The following is a 19,679-nucleotide window of genomic DNA, read 5'->3' as shown; positions in this document are numbered from 1 at the left end:
TTAGATGATATGTAAAAATTTTTGCATTAAATATAGTTAAAATTAGAAAAGAAGTAGATAAATAGGAAAAATCCTTGCAACAGATTTCACCAAAAAAGGTAAAATTTCCAAGATAGTGAATATAACTGACTCTAACTTGCAAAACTAAGATCCATTCTCCAACTGATAATTGATCAAAGTTTAAGAACAGGCAATTTTTCAAAGGAAGAAATCCAAGCCATCAATAGCCATATTAAAAAAAGGTTCCAAATCATTAATAATTAAGGAAATTCAAATTAAAGCAACACTGAGATTCTACCTTATACACATCAGTTTGGCTCAGTTGAAAAAAACAAAAATGACAATTGTTGAAGGAGTTGTGGGAAAACAAGTACACTATTGGAAGTGTGTATCATGCCCACCATTCTAGAAAGCATTCAGAACTATGCTCAGAAAGTCACCAAACCTGGCATCCCTTTTGACCCAACTATATCAATACTAGACATACTGGCAAAGAAATCAAAGAAAGAGGAAAAGAATCTACATATCAAAAATACTTTAGCAGCTCTTTTCATTTCAAATAACCCAAACTGGAAAGTAAGGGGTTATCCTCCTATTAGAAAATGGTTAAACGAATTGTGGTATATGAATATAATGGGATATTCTTGGACCATAAGAAATGATGAAAGGACCAATTTCAGAGGAATCTGAGAAGACTTTTATGAACTGATGGAGAGTGAAGTAAGTAGAACTAGAAGAATTTAATGATAACATCATATAGAAAAATAATTTTGAAAGATTTTAGAATTCTGATCGATACCATGATCCGCAAGGATAAAAATGAAACACACTACTTACCTCCTGAGAGAGAAGTGAACTTAAAATGACAAAAGAGATATACGTTTTCAGATATTTGGGAATTTGTGGAAATGGAAATCTTCTTTGCCTAACTATATAAATATATGTTTAGGAGTATGTTTTTTGCTTTTGGTTTGCTCACTAGGGTTAGTAACAAAAAATACTTGTTAATCAGTTTTTTTAAAGTTCATAAGATCATAGATGTAGAAATGGAAGTGCTCTTAGAAGCTATTTTGTCTAAGAATCCTCACTTTACACTGAGGTAACAGACACTGAGAGGTTTTCTTTTTCAATGTTCCACAGCTATCAGAGGTGTTATTTGAGCTGAGGTTTTCCTGACTCCAAGCCCAACCCTCTACCCTCCACTGCATTGTATTGTGAGTACTTTTCTCACTTCATCTTCCCCTTACTCTCCCCTACCCCAGAGTATGGACCTTAGAGGGACCTGTGTTCCATATCTTTTTCTCTCCAGGTGGAAGGGTAATGTATCAGTGCTCTGGGACAAAGTCTGAAAAGTAGAGAGGTCAATAACACCCACAGGCACATTTCACTGATAATAGGAGGGCTTTGGGGGAGAAAAGGTTGGTGATGCTTCTCAAACTGATGTTCCCCTGCTCAATGTATGATATTTGAGGCTTTTGAAGAAAGAGGGAAAGAATCTACATATACAAAAATATTTTAGCAGCTCTTTTCATTTCAAATAACCCAAACTGGAAAGTTTTCTTCTCCCCTAAAGCTCACATATCCTGGAACAATTTCATATCTTGGGAGCAGGGAGATTAGCAGATGAAAATTTAGTCTCTGATTCTCTCTCTTCCCATTTGTATTTGGCATTCTGTCTCTCTGGGTGAGACCTCCTTTGGGCCCTGAGCTTTGACTTTCTTGTTCTGCCATTCTCAGCGACCAGCCCTCCAGTAGAGGGCAGCCGATTGTAGAGGTTTAAGAAAATGTCACTTCCCCTTGGGAATGCACATTATTTTTCAAAAGCTCTCCTATGAGAAAAATACGTTGCAGCTTAACACCTAGGGATTGGTTTTCTTAGTTGTTATTACAGGTTCATGGCATCCTTGTGATTTGTGGATGAACCTGCTTTTTTTTTAAAAAAAAATCTTTTTTACTGTGAACATAAGAAAATACAAACATGAACATTTTAATGTAAAACAGAACAAATCATGGATCAACAAACATTTATTAAATGTCTGTTATGTAAGACATTCTTCTAGGCATTGGGTATACAGAGAACTGGGATCATTCCTACTTTCAAGGAATTTATAGTCTACTCCAGGTCTCAGCTTCTCATTAAAATATTTGCATAATCACATTATGGAAGGACCTACAAATTCTCCTTCAGATAATGACTCAAATTAAGACTAACAATATGTTACAGAACACCCCTAACTTGGACAGGGAAATATTGTAGTACACAGGTTGAGACAGGGAAATAGCAGCAAGAATTTCCTTGTATAGTTTTGTGCCAATGAAAAAAGAAGCCTGTACAGACAGTTCTCCCTTTACATAAAATTCCCATTACACAAATTTGGCTTTATGTAAAGAAGTTTCAGCCAACCACCAATAATAAAGTTTAGGTGCCATGGGATGGCACACCTGCACACACTGCAAGCCTATGTTAACTTTACTGTATAATACTTTAATGAATGTCACCATTATTTATCATTAACTTTACCTTTCATTTCATAATTCTGTTTATTATCTTGGTACAGTGTTTAATATGGCTGCATTTTAGTACATCATGAGTAGTGTAAAGGTATTGCTTTCGTATACCTTTGTTATATAAGCTAAATAAATCCTTACCCTAAATCAACCTCTGACTTCTAACCCAAAATCCATCTCCCTCTTCAACTCTTATGCTAACCCTAACCAATTCTGACCCCTAACCTAACCCTCCATCTCTGACTCTAATCTTAATTTATAAAAATTACTTTACATAGAAGTCTACAGAACAGTCCACTTATGTAAAGCAAGAACTGTCGGTATATGAAGCTAGGATTTGGGGAATTTTTTTGTGTAAATGAGATTTAACGCAGTAGTAACAAAATCGCCATTTGTCTAGATCCCCTTCTGGAGTTCTTTTTTGTTTTTTTCTGTATATTATTTTAAATGTCTTGTCAACACTGTTTACTTGCCATCTCAGAGACGTTACATACCCAGAAGTTCTCTGAACTACTTATAAAATTTGTGAAAAAAATGTTTCTGCTTTTCTATGTCAGGATATAGTGGGTCTTTCTCCCATTGACTGTCTTCATGACTCCATTGGGGAATTAGCTATCTTTTTTCCCTCCTACTTCTCTGCACCACCTGACCCCCCAACTCTACTGTCAGTTTTGTGGGACTGATTTTATCGTGGGACTTAATGTGTCTTAATTTTTTTTTTTTACCTCTTTGGGGATTAGGAATTTGAGTGAAGATGGTTGAATCAGACTGGTTTAAATTCAGGAGGTGCTTTTTGCAAGATAGGAAGCATGGAGTTTCCAAGTGAACCTGAGGAAAGTGGTGAAGTTCATACGATGACAAGGAAGAGGAATGCTGCTGTCATCAAAGACCAAGGGTCCTGTAAGTATCTTTCTTTTGATCAGAAGATATCCACTTGGGGGATAAATATCATAAGCCTACTGTTATTTTCTCATTCTTAGCTATGTTTATATTCTGTACAAATATATTCTGTTCATATTCCTTGTCAGCCTTTCTCTCTAACAGTAATACAAACAACTTGTAATATGAATATTATCATTGTTTCTTGGCACCATCATTAAAAAGAGGTTTTATTGGGTTTTCTTCATAGACTAGAAACAAAAGGAGATAAATCTGCCCCTTGAGAACTCTGTATTGGATTCTAGGACTATTAGGAGTTATATTGCTTGCAAAGAATAGGCATTTAATAAATATTTATTGATTTAAATTTTTTCCAAATTTAATTTTTTGGATTAACATTTATTTTCTCTCCCCTTTACTCCCCATAATTGAATAATAAAAACAATTCTTTATAACAAATATAGTCAAATAAAAATATTCCCACATTTGCCATGTTCAAAAATGTTTATTTGTTCAGATTTGAAAGTCCTAATAAAACTTGAAGAAAGAAGGCCAAGCAACTTATATTTTCCTTTAAAAACCTTTTTGATGTATGCTTTAGAGGAGAAGTGGGTTGTTCAGAGTTTTGTCACATATTTAATTCCTACAAAATGTTCCTTCTGATGTTGTCACATGGTAGATCATGTTTGGTGTGTGTGTTCATCCTTCGTTACCAAAGGAGACCATTGCATCAGAGAAATGATGACATGACTTGCACTTGATTTTGTTTTTTTGAGTGAGGGAGGGCTGTACAGGTCAGAAGCCTCACTTCTCTCCAGAGCCATCTGAATCCAGTGACCAGATATTCATCAGGATGACTGGAGATGACCCAGGATGAGGCAGTTGGGGTTAAGTGACTTGCCCAAGGTCACACAGCTAGTGAGTGTCCAGTGTCTGAGGTGAGATTTGAACTCAGATCCTCCTGACTCCTGCTCTGGTGCTCTATCCACTGCACCACCTAGCTGCCCATTTGACCCTTGATAGCTTCTTCTGGAAGGTAACATCTGCATGAATCAAGCAAGGAGTAACATTCTTTCACTTTGCCAAAAACAAGGCCATGTTCAAATATTTTCAAATTATTTCCACCACACACCCCATGTCTTCAGTCAAAAGGAGTCATATGGAAATACAAGAAGAATGATCAGAATCTATTTGATAAAAATTATGTTTGGTAAGTGACAGGGTGATGAGTATGATGACTGGATCCCATATGACACTGAAACTTGCCAGGCTCTGGAGGCAGCAGTAGCAGAAAGCAGTAAGTTAAAGATGGATGTAATAATGTCTGGCAAAAACACATTATACTCTGGATGTGGGAGCATGCTACCAACTAATTACAAAAGTGGATACCAGCCCAAAATAGAATGCTGGCCTTAAGTTATATACAGTCATTAGTTTAATAGGAAATGTCTGAGATGCACCAGGGGATGAATGTATCCAAAAAGAAATGACTAATTTGATATTCTTGTGGATATAATAAAGGAAGCAGAAAAGAGCTATGAGGCATACTAGAAAATGTAAACCAAAGAGAACAAGGAGGTAAACAGACACTAAAGAGAAAAACTATTCATTGCTTCAGGATAGGGTCTGATTCATCTCTAGGAGCATGAGGAACATTTTGAAGAAGTCTCAGTTCATAGAGGAAATTGAAAAGAGCACAATAAAAACCATTCAAAGCTGAAGGGCTCAGATCCCCAGCTCAAGTTCACTCACTGGTTCTCAAGTGACCTGGAGTCATTAACTTTTCCAGTACTATTGATTTAAAAGGGGCTACTCAGAGGCGAGTGATGTCAAGAATATTGGGCATGGGAATTGTTGGTAACATATACTGAAGTGATCATTTCTTTGTTCTGTCTAACCAACCCTTTGTGAAAAATGCCACTTTTTCAGGTGATATTTTACATCTCCTTCATCCTGCCTTTTCTTTCTGTTGTGCCCATCTTTCTTTTGCCTTAAGCTCCCATGGAGTTAATGAAAGCTCAAGGTGCCTCTTTGGTATAAAGGATGAAGCAAGGACCTGTGGCAGGAGAAGGTGCTGAGAAAGATGATGATCAAAGAGAACCAAGGTTATCTATAGATAGGAGAGAAAGACAGTTTCATCTTATTTCTGAGAACAGGTTTATGGTGAGCCCTCCAGCTCCATTAAGTAACTTTTGTGCTATTTTGAGATGCAGCCTGATGTACCCATTCTTCAGAGTCAGTGCAGCATCTTTGGAAGGCAATGAAGCCTTATCAGACCTTTCAGCAGTCTTATTGCCTTAAACCTGGAGTTAATTTAGACCTAACTCTCAAGATTGGTCAGGAAAGACAGAGATGGCCATGAAAGGGCATGGCCTGGCCTTGACATTTGTCTTAGATGTCTCTACTAGTTATCAATAGTGCCTGTCTTTGCTCAATATCTGGGATGACTTTGTCACTTAAGAGAAAATGTGTACCTAGATGGAGATAAATATGTTAAAGTTGGTGGCAAATGCCAACTGCTGGTCTGGCATCATGATGAGATTTAGCAAATGCCCATTTGGATTTCCCAGGGTTGAAAATATTAAAGCTTCAATAATGGTCCAAGCAGAAAAGGTACTGATAATGTCTTGAAGCATAAGAAAGAGCTTGGCTTGATCTCTACTAAGACCATCTAAGATAGGAAAGGCAGTTGGAAAGCATAGGCTTCCTAAAGAGAAAAAGAAAAATCAAGGTAACAACAAATTCTCCTCAGATATAAGAGTACATTTGTTATCTTTGTGGACAGAAGAAATTGTAAAGTCCTAATGACAGGGTACCACACTTGCCAAACCTATTCTGCTAATAATTAATAATAACAATAAAACAATTAGCCCTTATATAGCTCCTTGAGGCTTGTTAAAATAAATATTATCTTACTATGTCCTCACAATAAACCTGGGAGGTAGGTTTTATTGTCATTCTCATTTTGCAGATGAGAAAACCAAGGCAAACCAAGTAGTTAAGTGGCTTGCCTGGGGTCACACAGCTAATAAGATGGATTTGTATTTAGGACTCCAAGCCCAACACTAACCACTGAAAAAACTGTGAAGCAGGATATCTGAGGGAATTGGAGGTTTCTATTTTTAAGATCTGTAGGTTGAGATGAGAGTTAGTCAAGGCCACTGGTGGTATGTTTCAGAATTTAAGCTGAAGGGAATGATTTATATGATGCTATGCAGAAAGGCCTCTGAGAAACATCCTCTTTTTTTCAATGATTGGGGTACCTTCCTTGTGTCCCTAGCTTCCTAAATCCAAGATTCCTCACAAATAAATGCTAAGTATGGCTAGCCTGGCCTATGATAAGAATCTAATCTATTTCTCTTTATGTTGATCCTGTCAGAACTTCAGTAGGTTCCTATGTTGGGGAGCAGATTAAATGAATGTGTTCAACATAATTCCTCATACTAACTTATACTAAGTGCTTTAAGGTTTTCAAAACATTTAACGTATATTAATTCATTTGGTCCTCACAAAAACTTCCTGAGGTAGGTATTGTTATCTCCATTTTACAGATGAGGAAACTGAGGAGATTTGCCCAGGGCCACGCATCCAGTAAAGGTCTCAGATAGGTTTCAGAGTCAATTCTCCCTAAGTCTAAGTCCAGCAGTCAGTCTATCCATCATGCCGCCCAGTGACTCCTAACTTTAGCTTTCTCTTATCTTGAATCAAAGTAAGCAGGCTAGCGGGAAACTGAGGTTGAGGGAAGTACAGCTTGAGCCCTGCCTCACCCCTGGGCTGATCAAGTCTGGGCTTTGTCACCTTATAGGGAAGAGGGGAATAGGGGTGGAGAGAAGGAATCCCTAGAAAAAAATTGGTCCTGTCATAATGTAGAATAAACATAATAGACTGTAATGGAATGTACAAAGGGATGGATATGAGGGATTCAGAGAAACATGGGAAGATTTTACAAACATGCAGAATGAAAAGAACAAAGCCCAGGGAACAAATTGTTTAGTTGTCACAGTCCTATAAAGGGAGACACTTTTCAAAAACTTCAGAACATCACTGCAACCACTAATAGTCACTTCAGGAGACTGAAGATGGTTCTCACCTTTGGCAGAGGGCAGTGGCCTACAAGTGCAGAATGAGGCAAATATTTTCAAATATCACAAACTCCCAGAATCCTATTTTTCCCTCTAAATTGCCTCTCTCCCCAGGCTTTTTCTGTCCTTCTATAATCCTTATGAGTAGAGTCTTTATGGAAAAGTAATATGAGAGCATTCTTTGCAGTCACTGGGGCTTTGAGGAGGCAAGGTTGACCTGCCAGGACTGGTGAAAATGTCCTTGTAGCTTCATCCATGAGATTTTTTCCCCATTCTTCTTTGAACTCCACAGATTTTTTGGTAAAATTAAGAATAGTTGGGAAGATTGTGGAAGCTTTGAGAAAGTTCCTGGGAAATATGACATGCTGCAGATGGACCATACAACCAATACTCAGGGATACCCTAAACTTACCTCTGGGGAAAAGCTATTTTATCTCATTGTCAGGATGAGAGCTAGCAAAATGGCCATTCTGTAGTCAGCATGGTGGGACTAGTTAGGTGGGGCTACCTTTTCTCCTTGGGATTGACCATTTCCTGAGGTCTAGAACTCACCCATTTTTGTGACTATAAGCTTGGATAAATGAGACTATGAGAATGAGACTGAGTGTACAGGAGGACTGAGCAGATCTCTCTTAAGGCCTAGGGGTTATAGAGAACTTTCACTTGCAGCCTTTATTGTGCATTAATAAAAGAGTAGTGTGTAGAACAAGGAAAGCAGTGGTCCAACTATCTTTTGCATTGGTAAGTTTTCATGGAGTATGTTGTTTAGCTCTGGTTACCATTTTTTAAGCAGGAAAGATACTGATAAACTGAAATATGTTGAGAATACATAGTGAGGAGGATAGTTAGAGCTCTGGAAACAGCCAAAGGAATTGGAGGTTTTTGACTCAGTGTATAGAGCACTGGGCTTGGAATCAAGAAGACTCACCTTCATGAGTTCAAATCCAACTTCAGGTATTTCCTAGTTGTGGGATCCTGGACAAGTCACTTAACCCTATTTGCCTCAGTTCCTCATCTGTAAAACGAGTTGGAGCAGGAAATGGCAAACCACTCCAGCATCTCTGCTAAGAAAATCCCAAATGGGGTCAATAGAGAGTTAGACACCACTGACTTAACAGCAAAAAGCTTGTAAAAGAAGACTTAGTGGGGACTTGACTGCTATCTTCAAATATTTGAGAAGCTATTATTTGACGAGGAAATAGACGTTCCATGTTGCTCCAGAATGCAGATATAGGAACGATGGACAGAAGTTACAAGACAGGCAGATTTGGATCAACATAGAAAGCTTTCTAAGGATGAGAACCATATAGAAAATGCAAAGGTCTGCTCCAAAAAGTAGTGAGTTCCCAATCACATGAAATATTAAAACAGAAGCTAGATGACCTTTCTGGCAGGATAACGTAGAAGTGACGTATACAGTGGTTAGAAGGTGGTACAAGATGACCTTTGGTCCTTTCCAAATAGGTTTGATAATCTGTCTCAAGGCAAAGGAGATTCAAAGGATGAGGTACTTACTCTTATTTTGCTTCCCAAATTAATGTCTCAGATAGATAGAGCTTCCAATCCAAGAGCTGACAGAATTGATTTGCAGTCTCTAGAACATGAAAGAAATGATGGTGGAGATGCTCTACCAATGGGATATTCCTTCACTCCCAGGACTCTAGACCAGTCTTCCTTGATATTGCTGAATGTGAGGTAGCAGCGGAAGGAGTGACTGGATATAAACCTAAGGGAAGGATCAGAAAGGCAATTAGGAGATATGATTTCTGGTTAAGCATACTGGGAAGCTGACAGGGGCACAAATCAAGGCAGGTTACTTGTTTCTTAAGAAGAGAGAAGATGGAACCATCTTTCCATTGTGTTCTCAGCTTCCATCTCGCTCTCCGAGTCCAAACCAACAGAGAAGGGAGGCGGGGAAGGAAAAGTTCTAAGGAACATGGCTTGTGCCAAGAAAAATGCCTGTAAAGCCCCCAGGAAGCGGTTCCAAAAAAAGCCTCTCTCAAGAGTGCACCTTCTTCTACTGGAAGAGCCAAGAAACCTCATCGCTACAGGCCCGGTACTGTGGCTCTCAGTGAAATCAGACCCTATCAGAAAGATGTCCACAGAACTTCTAATTTTGGTAAACTTCCCTGGTGTGTGCACAGATCTGTGCTTCCAGTGTGCAGCAGTTGGTGCTTTGCAGGAGGCAAGCGAAGCCTATCTGGTTGGACTGTTTGAGGATACCAGCCTATGTATTATCCACACTGAACATATCACAATCATGCCAAAAGATATCCAGCTAGCATGCCGCTTATGTGGAGAATGTGCTTAAACTCCACTATGATGGGAAACATTCTTTATTCTCAAAACAGAAAAAAAAATTTCTTCATGTTATTGGTAGTTCTGAACATTAGATATTTTCCCCTACATGTCTAAAGGTACCTAAGTATATGATTATGAATGGAAAAATAGGGGAAAGAATCAGATATTAGCAAGTTTTTTCCATTTTCATTTCTGTGTAAATTGTGTATATAAAGCATTAATGCAATACAAAAAATGTTTCTGTGAACAAATTTCAATGATTCAATTTTATAACAATTATAAATAAACCTGTTAAATTTTTCTGGACAATGCAAGCATTTGGATTTTTTTAAAAAAGAAAATTTCTTGTTGATGGCAACTAAATGGTGTTTGTAGCATTTTTATCACACAGTAGATTCCATCCATTCAATATGCTTTTTTGTGCTTTTCCTCTAAGTTTTCTATTAAAATACATTAAACTACGAGAGAGACAGACAGACAGAGAGAAAGAGACAGAGAGAGATGTGTCCAGTCAAAAGTGTGCAGAGGCATATAATGAATTTTAGACCAGGATCTCACATGACTTTTGGCAAGGCCACCTCTGAATTACCACCACCAGCATATCTTCCTTCTTCTCTCCAAACCAACCAGAAGCAAAGAGAGGATCTTTACTGATGGTCTCTCAGTCCTGTAGGAGAAACAAACAATCTTGCTTAGTGACAAAGCTAGGATTAACCAGCCTAGTAGCCTGAGGTTCTCTACAATACAGTCTCCCCTCTTCCTGTCACATTATATCCCCTAATCTCTGACTAACTTAATTAGTCCCTTAATTTCGAAAGAATGGTATCCAAATTTAGAAGTCACAGGGGAACATCCCTTCTATATGACTTCATATAGATTGATTACTCGTTATTTCCTCCCAACTGTGAACTGTGAAACTGTTAGAGAAAGAAACAAAATACATTTTCATTGTGCCCCTGAAATTATTTCTTCTACTTAATTATTGTATCAATAAACTGCAAGGGACCTTGAATGTTTGTCAAGGTTAGGCCTCTGACTCTCAGCAAGATTGCACTTAAGTATCCTGTGTTAGTAACTCTCGTCATTCTTAAAAGTTTCAAGAAATGCAGAGGTGGGGGCCTATGGATATGGAATACTGCAAAAATGTCAAACTTTTTGGTTAGTTTTAATTAACTTTTCCCCTCTTTCTGTGCTGTAAAAGATGACTGAAAGGGGGAAGAAAATTACACTGGGAAATGTAGAGCATATAAAAACAAGAGATATCAATAAAATGTTTCTTTTAAAAAACTCCAATGAAGGAATTCCATAGTTTTTCTTAGTGTCCCAATTCTTAGTTAGAATGTTCTTCTTGTCTATTTTCCAACTCGTAGTATCTCTTGTACTTGGAAATTCATGTTTAAGCTTCTTCTCAGCTTTTTGTTGTCTGGTTCCTCAGTTCACTTACTGATAATGTTTATCTTCGTTCCTTTAATTATTTTAATCATTCTCTTTGTGAACTACTAAGTACAGCAGTTACTGAATACTTAACAATTCACTTATGTCTGTTCCTAGGCTCCATACTTCACTACTGATCCATATAGGACATTCCCAGAGAGAGGGCTAAGGAATGTCCTACTTCCTTTGGCCCTCCTGGTTCACTTTCCTTTTCTCATAACTATGCATTTTATACTATTTGACACCATGATACATTGAAATTACCATCAAACTGGTAAAGACAACCGAGGAGCTCAGAGACTCAATGAACCAGTCCAATAGAAATCTCATTGTGCTCTTGGGCCCTAGACCACGCCTGTCAACAATTCAAGATGAGAAAAGATTTCTTCTCTTTCCTCCACTGAAGGTTTCTTTCCCCCTCTCTACTTCCCCCCCCTACATCTTTCTATGATCACTTATGAAAAGATAAAAAAAGAAAAATGGCAACTGTTGGAGGAGCTATGGAAAAATAAGTACTACTACTGTTGGTAGAGCTATGAAATGGTCTAAGCATTCTGGAAAGCAATTTGTAACTATATATAGAATATCACTGAACTATTCACACCCTTTGTTCACCTATATCCCCAAACAATGTATACACATATAAACATATAGGTATGTGTATATGTATGTGTATGTAGATGTACATATACGTATGTATCTATACACACATATATATTGACTGATTTTTCCCTTTGGACTAGGAAATGTACCCACCTCTTTCTAAGAAGTCATAGGTTGAAGGCTAAAGTATTTGCCATGGCCTACCTCGATGATACAGGCAAATTTAGCTAGAACAAAGATGAGCATCTTGGATTGATAGTAAATGCAATCTGCATGAGTGGTTTTATGGTGAATTTAGTCAATGCCCATTTGGATCTCCTAGGTAGAAAACATGAAACTTTCAGCAGTGATTCAAGCTGCAGAGACCTGAGGATCTCTTGAAACACCAGTTGGAGCTTGACTTCATCTCTCCTAAGATCACCAGAGACAAGAAAGGCAATCGGAAGGGAGTCAAGGGAAAGCATATGCCAGAAAGGAAGACCATCTAAAGAAGAAAAGAAAATTCCAAAGGTAACAACACATTCACCTCAGCTTTGGGAGAAAACTTGACTGTGTGGGCAGATGAGATAGCTGAAATTACAAAGGCCTAATGCGGCCTAGGTAGCACATTTACCAAACCTAGTTATCCCATCCCATCTTCTCAGAAAAAGAGAAAATGGTGGCTCTGGCAGAGATCCATTTCTATGTGTTGATGATTCCTAATCTGGTGGAATTTAATTAAAAGCACCAGGAATCTCTGAAACCCAAGAAATAGAGTAATTTAAGCAGAGACTGAATACAATGAAAATTAGACAAGCAACAATCTGTCCCTATTTGTTCTATTTCTTCTTTTAGGATTTCAGCAAGTGTTTTCTCTTAAATATACAGATGTGATAGGGGCCTAGTTAATATTTGCCCTATTAAAATAAAATTCTATTTCTACATAAAGAGCCATCTGGACTGGAATGTATTCTAAATGCTTTAAGGCAGAGGTATCTGTGCCCAAACCAGATTAAAATGCAGTTGGGAAATATTTAACAAAATAAATTAAAATACAACAGAACATAGGTAATGTCAGTATGCGGTTTTCTAAATCAATATGCCACCTGCAGGGATCCTTATATAGGATTAGTGGCCCCCATTTCTGTTTCAGTATGACACCATTGCTCTAAGGTATTTTATATCCAAGCTTGGGAAAGAGTATATAACGGAGTTGCCTACATTACCCTAAATCAGTACCACATCTAATATGTGGCAGCTTCCTGATGACAAACATTAGGCCCATGGGGCATTCAACCGGCCTCTACACAGCATGTCTGGCAGATTCAACCCTGTTTCAACTGAGAGAGAACTATGAAGAGAAAATGTTCCAAAACAAGGCTCAGATTTGTAAAAGAGTGACTATAAAAGAGTAGACCATACACCTGGGCTAAATAGGGAAGTTTAATTATACCAACAAGTCCCTCCCAGACAAGGCTTTGTTCTCCTGCTGGCTCAGCACTCTCTGGCTGTGGAAGCTTCATCTGAGCTCTTCTGGCATCCTGGGGACCAGGCAGATGGTTCTGGAAGAAGGACTGCAGATACTTGGAATGGGATGGAGGCAGAGGGGGGAGGACAACCTCAACATCACAGCCAGCTGGTCCTGAGACTGAAGAGTGAAGGGATATATGGGGGCTGAATGCTGTGACCTAACAATCTCTTGCTTATTTTGCCTATTATGTGTGCATATTATAGTTGTCTGAAGTTGATGTGGAATGGTCTTGTCTGTTAAAAAGGAGAAAGAGAACTGAAAATATTCTGGGGCAAAGTGAAGGAACTAATGCCTTTTGCTGTATAGCTGACACATTCAAATATAAGGGTGGCCACAAAAAAGGCAGAAATGGATGGAAATTGGCTGTCCGAGTTTTCCGTGATGGAAAACATGCCAAGTTTGGGTGTGATTTATTAGGAAAAATAAAGAAAAGATCTCAATGTGTGCGATCAAGGCTGAGAGAAGAGATGATAAACAAGTCTATAAGGGAAAGCTAGCCTGCAGAGTAACACAGTGTTAGTCACAGTTTCATCTTCTCTTGCTCTTTACGTAATATTTCCTATAATACTGCTCTGTTTTGTCTAATGATCAAACTTTGGAACATAGTTAAAATGAGGAGGTTTTGTGGGAAGTTCTTGGTTTATTTACTTAAATTTCCCATTGAGGCAATATGGTACAGTAAGTGTATAGAGTGCCAGGGTTGGAGGCAGGAAAACTGGGATTTTCATCCATTTTTCACTCTTCCTGGTTGTATGATTATTGTCTAATACTTATTCTCCTTGTTCCTTAAGCAATTTCCTGTTACTTACATACTAAAACACAGAAACAAGAGATAAAATCTGCAATGGAGATAAAACTTCCCTTTGCAGGTTTTTCTTACCTGAATTTTCTGTAGTAGATGACTTTAAGAATGCAAATCTCTATTTTTACCACCCAGTCTGACATGTCGGGATAGATAAAATAGATAGAGTGCTGGGCCTGGAGTCAGGAATACCCAAGTTCACACTAGCTGTGTGATTCTGGAAAAATCACTTAACACTATTTGCCTTGGTTTTCTGATCTGTAAAATGAGCTGGAGAAGGAAATGGCGAACTCTTTACCTAGAAAACCCCAAATGAGATCACGAACAGTCTTTCCTTCATTGCTGATGTCAAGGTAAACAAGTATTGCATCAAGCAGACAAGTTGGATAGCATCAGTGTGGCTGAAGACAACATACTCATCCAGCCTGAGGGAGAGAAAAAGGCTAGTGCCTGACTTGCCACAGACCATGATACTTTAGAAGCTGCCAGCAAAATTGGAATAATTTAAGCTTACATCCAACTAGCATACAATGAAGTTTTCCAGAACTTGTGTTAAAAAAAGGTGATGCTAAATGCAGAATACTCGCAACTATACATTTGACAGAAACAAAGTTAAAATAGGCTCAATAACTTAACTTATGACCACGTTTACAATCCACTTGGAAGCTGATACTTAAATCTCATAAAAACATAAAGTAGTTTTGGGGATTGCTGTCTCCATACTGTTCAAACAACTTATGTACATGTCTGTTGGCATAACAACCAGATTTGGGTCAATTTTCTGGTTCATCTTCAAGAACACTGGAATGGATGTCAGAGACTTCTCCTAGGGCCACCAATTAGCTCTGATTCAGTGGGACCCTGGCCTTTCACACACCCTTATAAGGTGGCCTCCAAACTTGTTCACTTCCACCTTAGGAAGGATGTTTAGTTATCTATTCATGAAAGAAAACATAAAGTGGAAAAGGCATTTCATGCTCCACTAGGGGCAGAATCAGGGGTAAAGAGCAAAGATGATCCTCACCCTTATGGTGAATCTAGAGACAGAGCATACTAATTGCTAAACAAAGGACTCTAAGCAAGAGAAGTCAAGCTAAAAGTTGTCCTTTTGAAAGGTACACTGAGTCATTAGCTTCTCTAGTTCAAAGGAGTCACACAGTGACTCAGAAGCAAGTCCTTAAATCTGGTTCTGTTGAGGCTTAGGGGTGCTAGGAACCCCCAAATAGTGACACGCCAGATTCTGCCCAAATGAATTTGACCTAAGCCTTCTTTCAGCCAAAGAAGAACAAAGATTATTAAAAATCCCCCTTATTGGGTAGACTCTTAAGGAATTTAAGCATTTGTATCCCTAATGCCAGTGGGCCAGATGTAACCTAAGTTTTCGTAATGCTAATATAAGCAGGTTAGAAAACTGAGCACTAGAGGGAAGAATCCAGGGATAGCTAAGTAATCTGGGGGTTCCAGGGATGGTCTGGATGGGAGTGGTCAGTAGCCTGGAAAATGGGATTTTGGTAGGATCTAGGGTGGGAAGTAGGCGAAGAAAATCTACTCCTACAAAGGAGTTAACAGAGATTTGGACATAGTGGTAATGAAAAACTTCTGGCCTCAAAGGAACACCAGATCGAGTGGGGAAATCCAAGGAGCTTTCAAGATGAGGGTTTTCCAGGGTGCTTTAGACAAATGAAACCTAAACTCCTTTGGAGTAATGGACAAAGGTCTCAGCTTGGACCCTACCCTGTCAGTTCCTCTCCATTATTGTTGTCCCTTTCTCCTTTCAAGTTGGCTTTTCTGTATATTTGTCGTCTTTCACTTCTTAGGGAGCTCAGTGAAGGAGTAAACTGTTTCAAATGACTCTGTCCAACATGGCTAGCTATTTTTTGTGACCGGAGGTCCCTGGATTTGATGCTTCTGCTCATCTTGATCCTGGTTTACCATGAAAAATGGATTCTGTCATCAAGTAAGCGGTCACTCTAGAAAGTCATGAGCAAAGTAGAAAAGAATGAGACAATACCACAAAGTAAAGTCATCAAATCTATTTGGTATTGTTTAAAAAATTGAAAAGGTGATCACTAGAGCAGACTAAGCACCTGGCATATACAAGTAAATAAACGTAGTTGTATAGAGTCTGATAAATTCAAATACTCCTATTACTGAAGTATGTGGCTTGTGATTTGACAAAAACTTCTGGGAAAACTTTAAGGAAGTCTCACAAAACTTGGAATTTGACCAGTATCTCCCATCATTGTTTTTTTTTTTCAATTGTATCTGACTCTTTGTGACCCAATTTGGAGGCAAAGACACTAGGGTAAGTTTGCCATTTCCTTCTCTAACTCATTTTATAAATGGGGTAACTGAGGCAAACAGGGTTAAGTAACTTGCCTAAAGTATCTGAGGCAGATGAGTCTTCCTGACTCCAGGCCTAGTGGTCTATCCACTGTGGCATTTAGATGCCCTACCATATTCAACAACAAGCCCCAAATAGATATGAGGCCTAGACATAAAAGGTCACATCGTAAATTAGTGGAGCAAGGGAGAAGAGATCTTTCATATCTATGGATAAGAGAAGAGTTCTTCACCAAACAAGGATTAGAGAAACTGTGAGAAACATACTCACTCTAAAAAAGACAGTCCTCTTTGTGAAGCCAGGAAAGATTTGATTAATTTTTACGTTCATTCTCTTCTCCCCCAGGCCCCCCAATGAATGAGTAGTTCCTAATGGGCTGCTACATTTATTCAGACAGATGCAAGCCTTTTTATGTCCTGTCTCCAATTAGAATTTCCTGCCTGCCTCCCATTGGCATAGCACTTCAGGGTTCCTTATATCCCACCCCACTTGGGTTTCCATTCCTGTCACATTCCTCATTTTCTTTATAGGATGACATGTTATAAATTCTTTTTAAAAAATTCTTTTAATTGATCAAAGGCCAAACATAAGAAGAGTAATGAAGTTCTTCTCAAGCCTTTGAAGTTGTGGATTTTATCTAAAGCCAAGAGAGGAGTTGTTGGCCTTTAGATATGTTAATAAGTAGGCACCCACATTCTGGATGATTTCTAATTTCTAATTGGTTTCCCTGCCTTCCCTAGCAAATACAAGACCTCTGGCATATTGCATATTTTCTTGTGGAAACAGAAGTTTGGTTCATTTCTTACAAGAGGACCACAGAAAACAAAATGGATAATTTTGATTATATAAAATTTAAAAGCCAATTTGACATCAACTAAATTGATGTGAAGTTAGAAGAAAAAGCAGTTAAATAGGAAAAAATCTTTGCAGCAAGTTTCTCTATTAAAAGTTTAACATCTAATACATGTAGGGAATTTAGAGAAATACAGGGTGTTCCAAATGTCTTAGTGTAGTTTTAAGCTTGAATAGTTTAAAACCAAACTAAGACTTTTAGAACTCCTTATTTCCAGAACAAGGGCCATTTCCCCAAAGAGAAATGGTTAAAGGTATGCCCAGCAATTAGCAAATAGCGAAACAAATTATAGTCCATGAAGGTAATGGAATAATATTATTACACTGTAAGAAATAACAAAAGTGACTGTTTCAGAGAAAGCTGAGAAGAACTGATAGAGATCAAAATGAGCATACGAAGGGGATGATTTATGCAGCCATTATAAAATTGCACATAAAAACAACTTTCAAAGACCTAAGAATGCTGATCAATCCAATGATCAAGCACAACTCCAGAGAACCAATGACAAAGAGCCTAACCCACTTTCTAACAGAGAGGTGACCTGCTAAAGACACAGATTTTGAACATGATTTGAATACAAAGTTGAACTTGATATGATGATGCAGGAATTTGTTTTGCTTCACAATGCTTAGATTTATTAGGATGATTGTGAATTTCCTTCTTTTATAATGGGGGTGATGATTTGGAGGGGAGAGTGAAGCTAACAATTGTGTTGCCAAAGAGTGAAAAGGAGGTCACTGGATCAATTTTTAAATGTGCAAAAAAGAACAGAAGAAATGCCAGAGGGAAACCCAGGCAAACAGGACAGCTTTGAAAGTACTTGTTGAATTTATGATATACATGTTTTCAGAAAGCAAGTTATATATAATAGATTCATGGTTTCATACACAATCTTTCTTCTGTTCTGATTTGTACCTGCCTCAGGTCCCCCTCTAGTGTGAACCCATGACCTCAAAAGTTAAATTAGATTTAGAAGCTCATTTATTATCATAGTCCTACACTAAACAAAGAACAGGAAAGCCATTTAACTAGAAGAGAAAAGGAAATTAAAAAAAAAAACCAACTACTAGATACAGGCTCAGCCATCATTCCCTAAATGACTGTATTTCCTTTTTTCACTTCTCCAAGATACTTCTTAGAGGAAGTTCCTTTTTATCCAATTTCTTTTGTCTCTAAACTAGGAAAAATACCGTATCTCTGTTACCTCACCTTCTTATAGCTACAGCTTAATAGACATTTATTGACTGATGGAGTGACTCAGCCAAAAGCCTACTTGGTTCTGCTGCTAGTCAGTTCCATGTATAGAGACCCCTTTGTTGTACTACTCATCTGTTCCTTCTTCCCTAACCTCTTGGCTTTACCCTACCCAGTGAGTGGTTCTATTTTCATTTCCCTCCTCTATCATCTATTCATAATATAACCTTACTACTTTCACAGCACCCTCTCTGGAATTCAAAATCTCAGCCCCCTGCCATTATTTCCATCTTTTGGAAGTTTGGATCTTATGGAAAATGCTGTCTTTGTTCTTCATTCTTGAAGAAGACCATGACATCAAGATGATGACATGACTTGCAGTTGACTTTGATTTGAGTGAGGGAGGGTTGTGCAAGGTCACCAACCTCACTTTCTTCTCCTGAGCCATCTGGGTCCAGGGGCCTAATATTCATCAGGTCAGCTGGAGATGGCCCAGGATGCAATGGGAGACCCTGGCCCTTTCAGGTCTTATCACATTCTCACTTTCAGTGAGATACACCCATTCAATGAATAGGCTTCTTTAAGGGATGGCCCCTTTAATCAAAATTTTAAAAAAATCAGACTGGGAGGGGAAGGCCCTCAGGGTTCCTGGGTAAAAGAGAACAATTACTAGTTAGCCATTATGGAAAATGTAGTCTGCCATTGGATGGGCTTTGGTTTGCAATACATTCTCCCTTTTTTTGAGCTTTTCATACAAGTGTGACCTTCTATTGGTTTTCCCCCTAGTGTATTAAGACCCATCAATAAAGGAAAAAAAAGATTCCTCATCCCTAGCATCTTCAAGAATTATGCATTTTTATTGTGTTGTATGGTTTGTGTGCACTTTCTTTGTAGGTATAGGGAGTTCAAATGTCATTGTCTCCATTTCTCAGACAAGACATTAAAGGTGAGAGAAGGGTAGTGATTTGTGAAAGATCACACAAATAGCACAGATCTTTTGACTCCAAGTACAGGGATATTTCCACTATACTCCACTTCATCCTTTCAAGAAAAAGCAATGGAGACCACTTGGAACAAAGTTATGCTGTGACGTACACAGTTCTCCTCCAAAGTACAAAAGAGGGTCAAGCACTGAGCCTCCAGGGGCTAGCAAAGTGACCGAAAAATAC

General features: G+C 38.3%; 1 long non-coding RNA gene across 1 annotated transcript; it reads left to right on the top strand.

The window, feature by feature from the left end:
• The first annotated feature begins 1,140 nt into the window (after positions 1-1,140).
• LOC140513526 (uncharacterized) lies at positions 1,141-13,837 on the top strand. The gene is made up of 3 exons (XR_011970218.1): positions 1,141-1,214; positions 3,249-3,408; positions 12,130-13,837. It is a non-coding gene; the product is annotated as an uncharacterized lncRNA (long non-coding RNA).
• The last annotated feature ends 5,842 nt before the right edge of the window (positions 13,838-19,679 follow it).

Source organism: Notamacropus eugenii, chromosome 7 (genome assembly GCF_028372415.1).
Source record: "Notamacropus eugenii isolate mMacEug1 chromosome 7, mMacEug1.pri_v2, whole genome shotgun sequence".
Taxonomy (NCBI): Eukaryota; Metazoa; Chordata; class Mammalia; order Diprotodontia; family Macropodidae; genus Notamacropus; species Notamacropus eugenii.
Note: the sequence above shows the minus strand (reverse complement) of the source record. Positions and strands in the feature narration are given on the sequence as shown.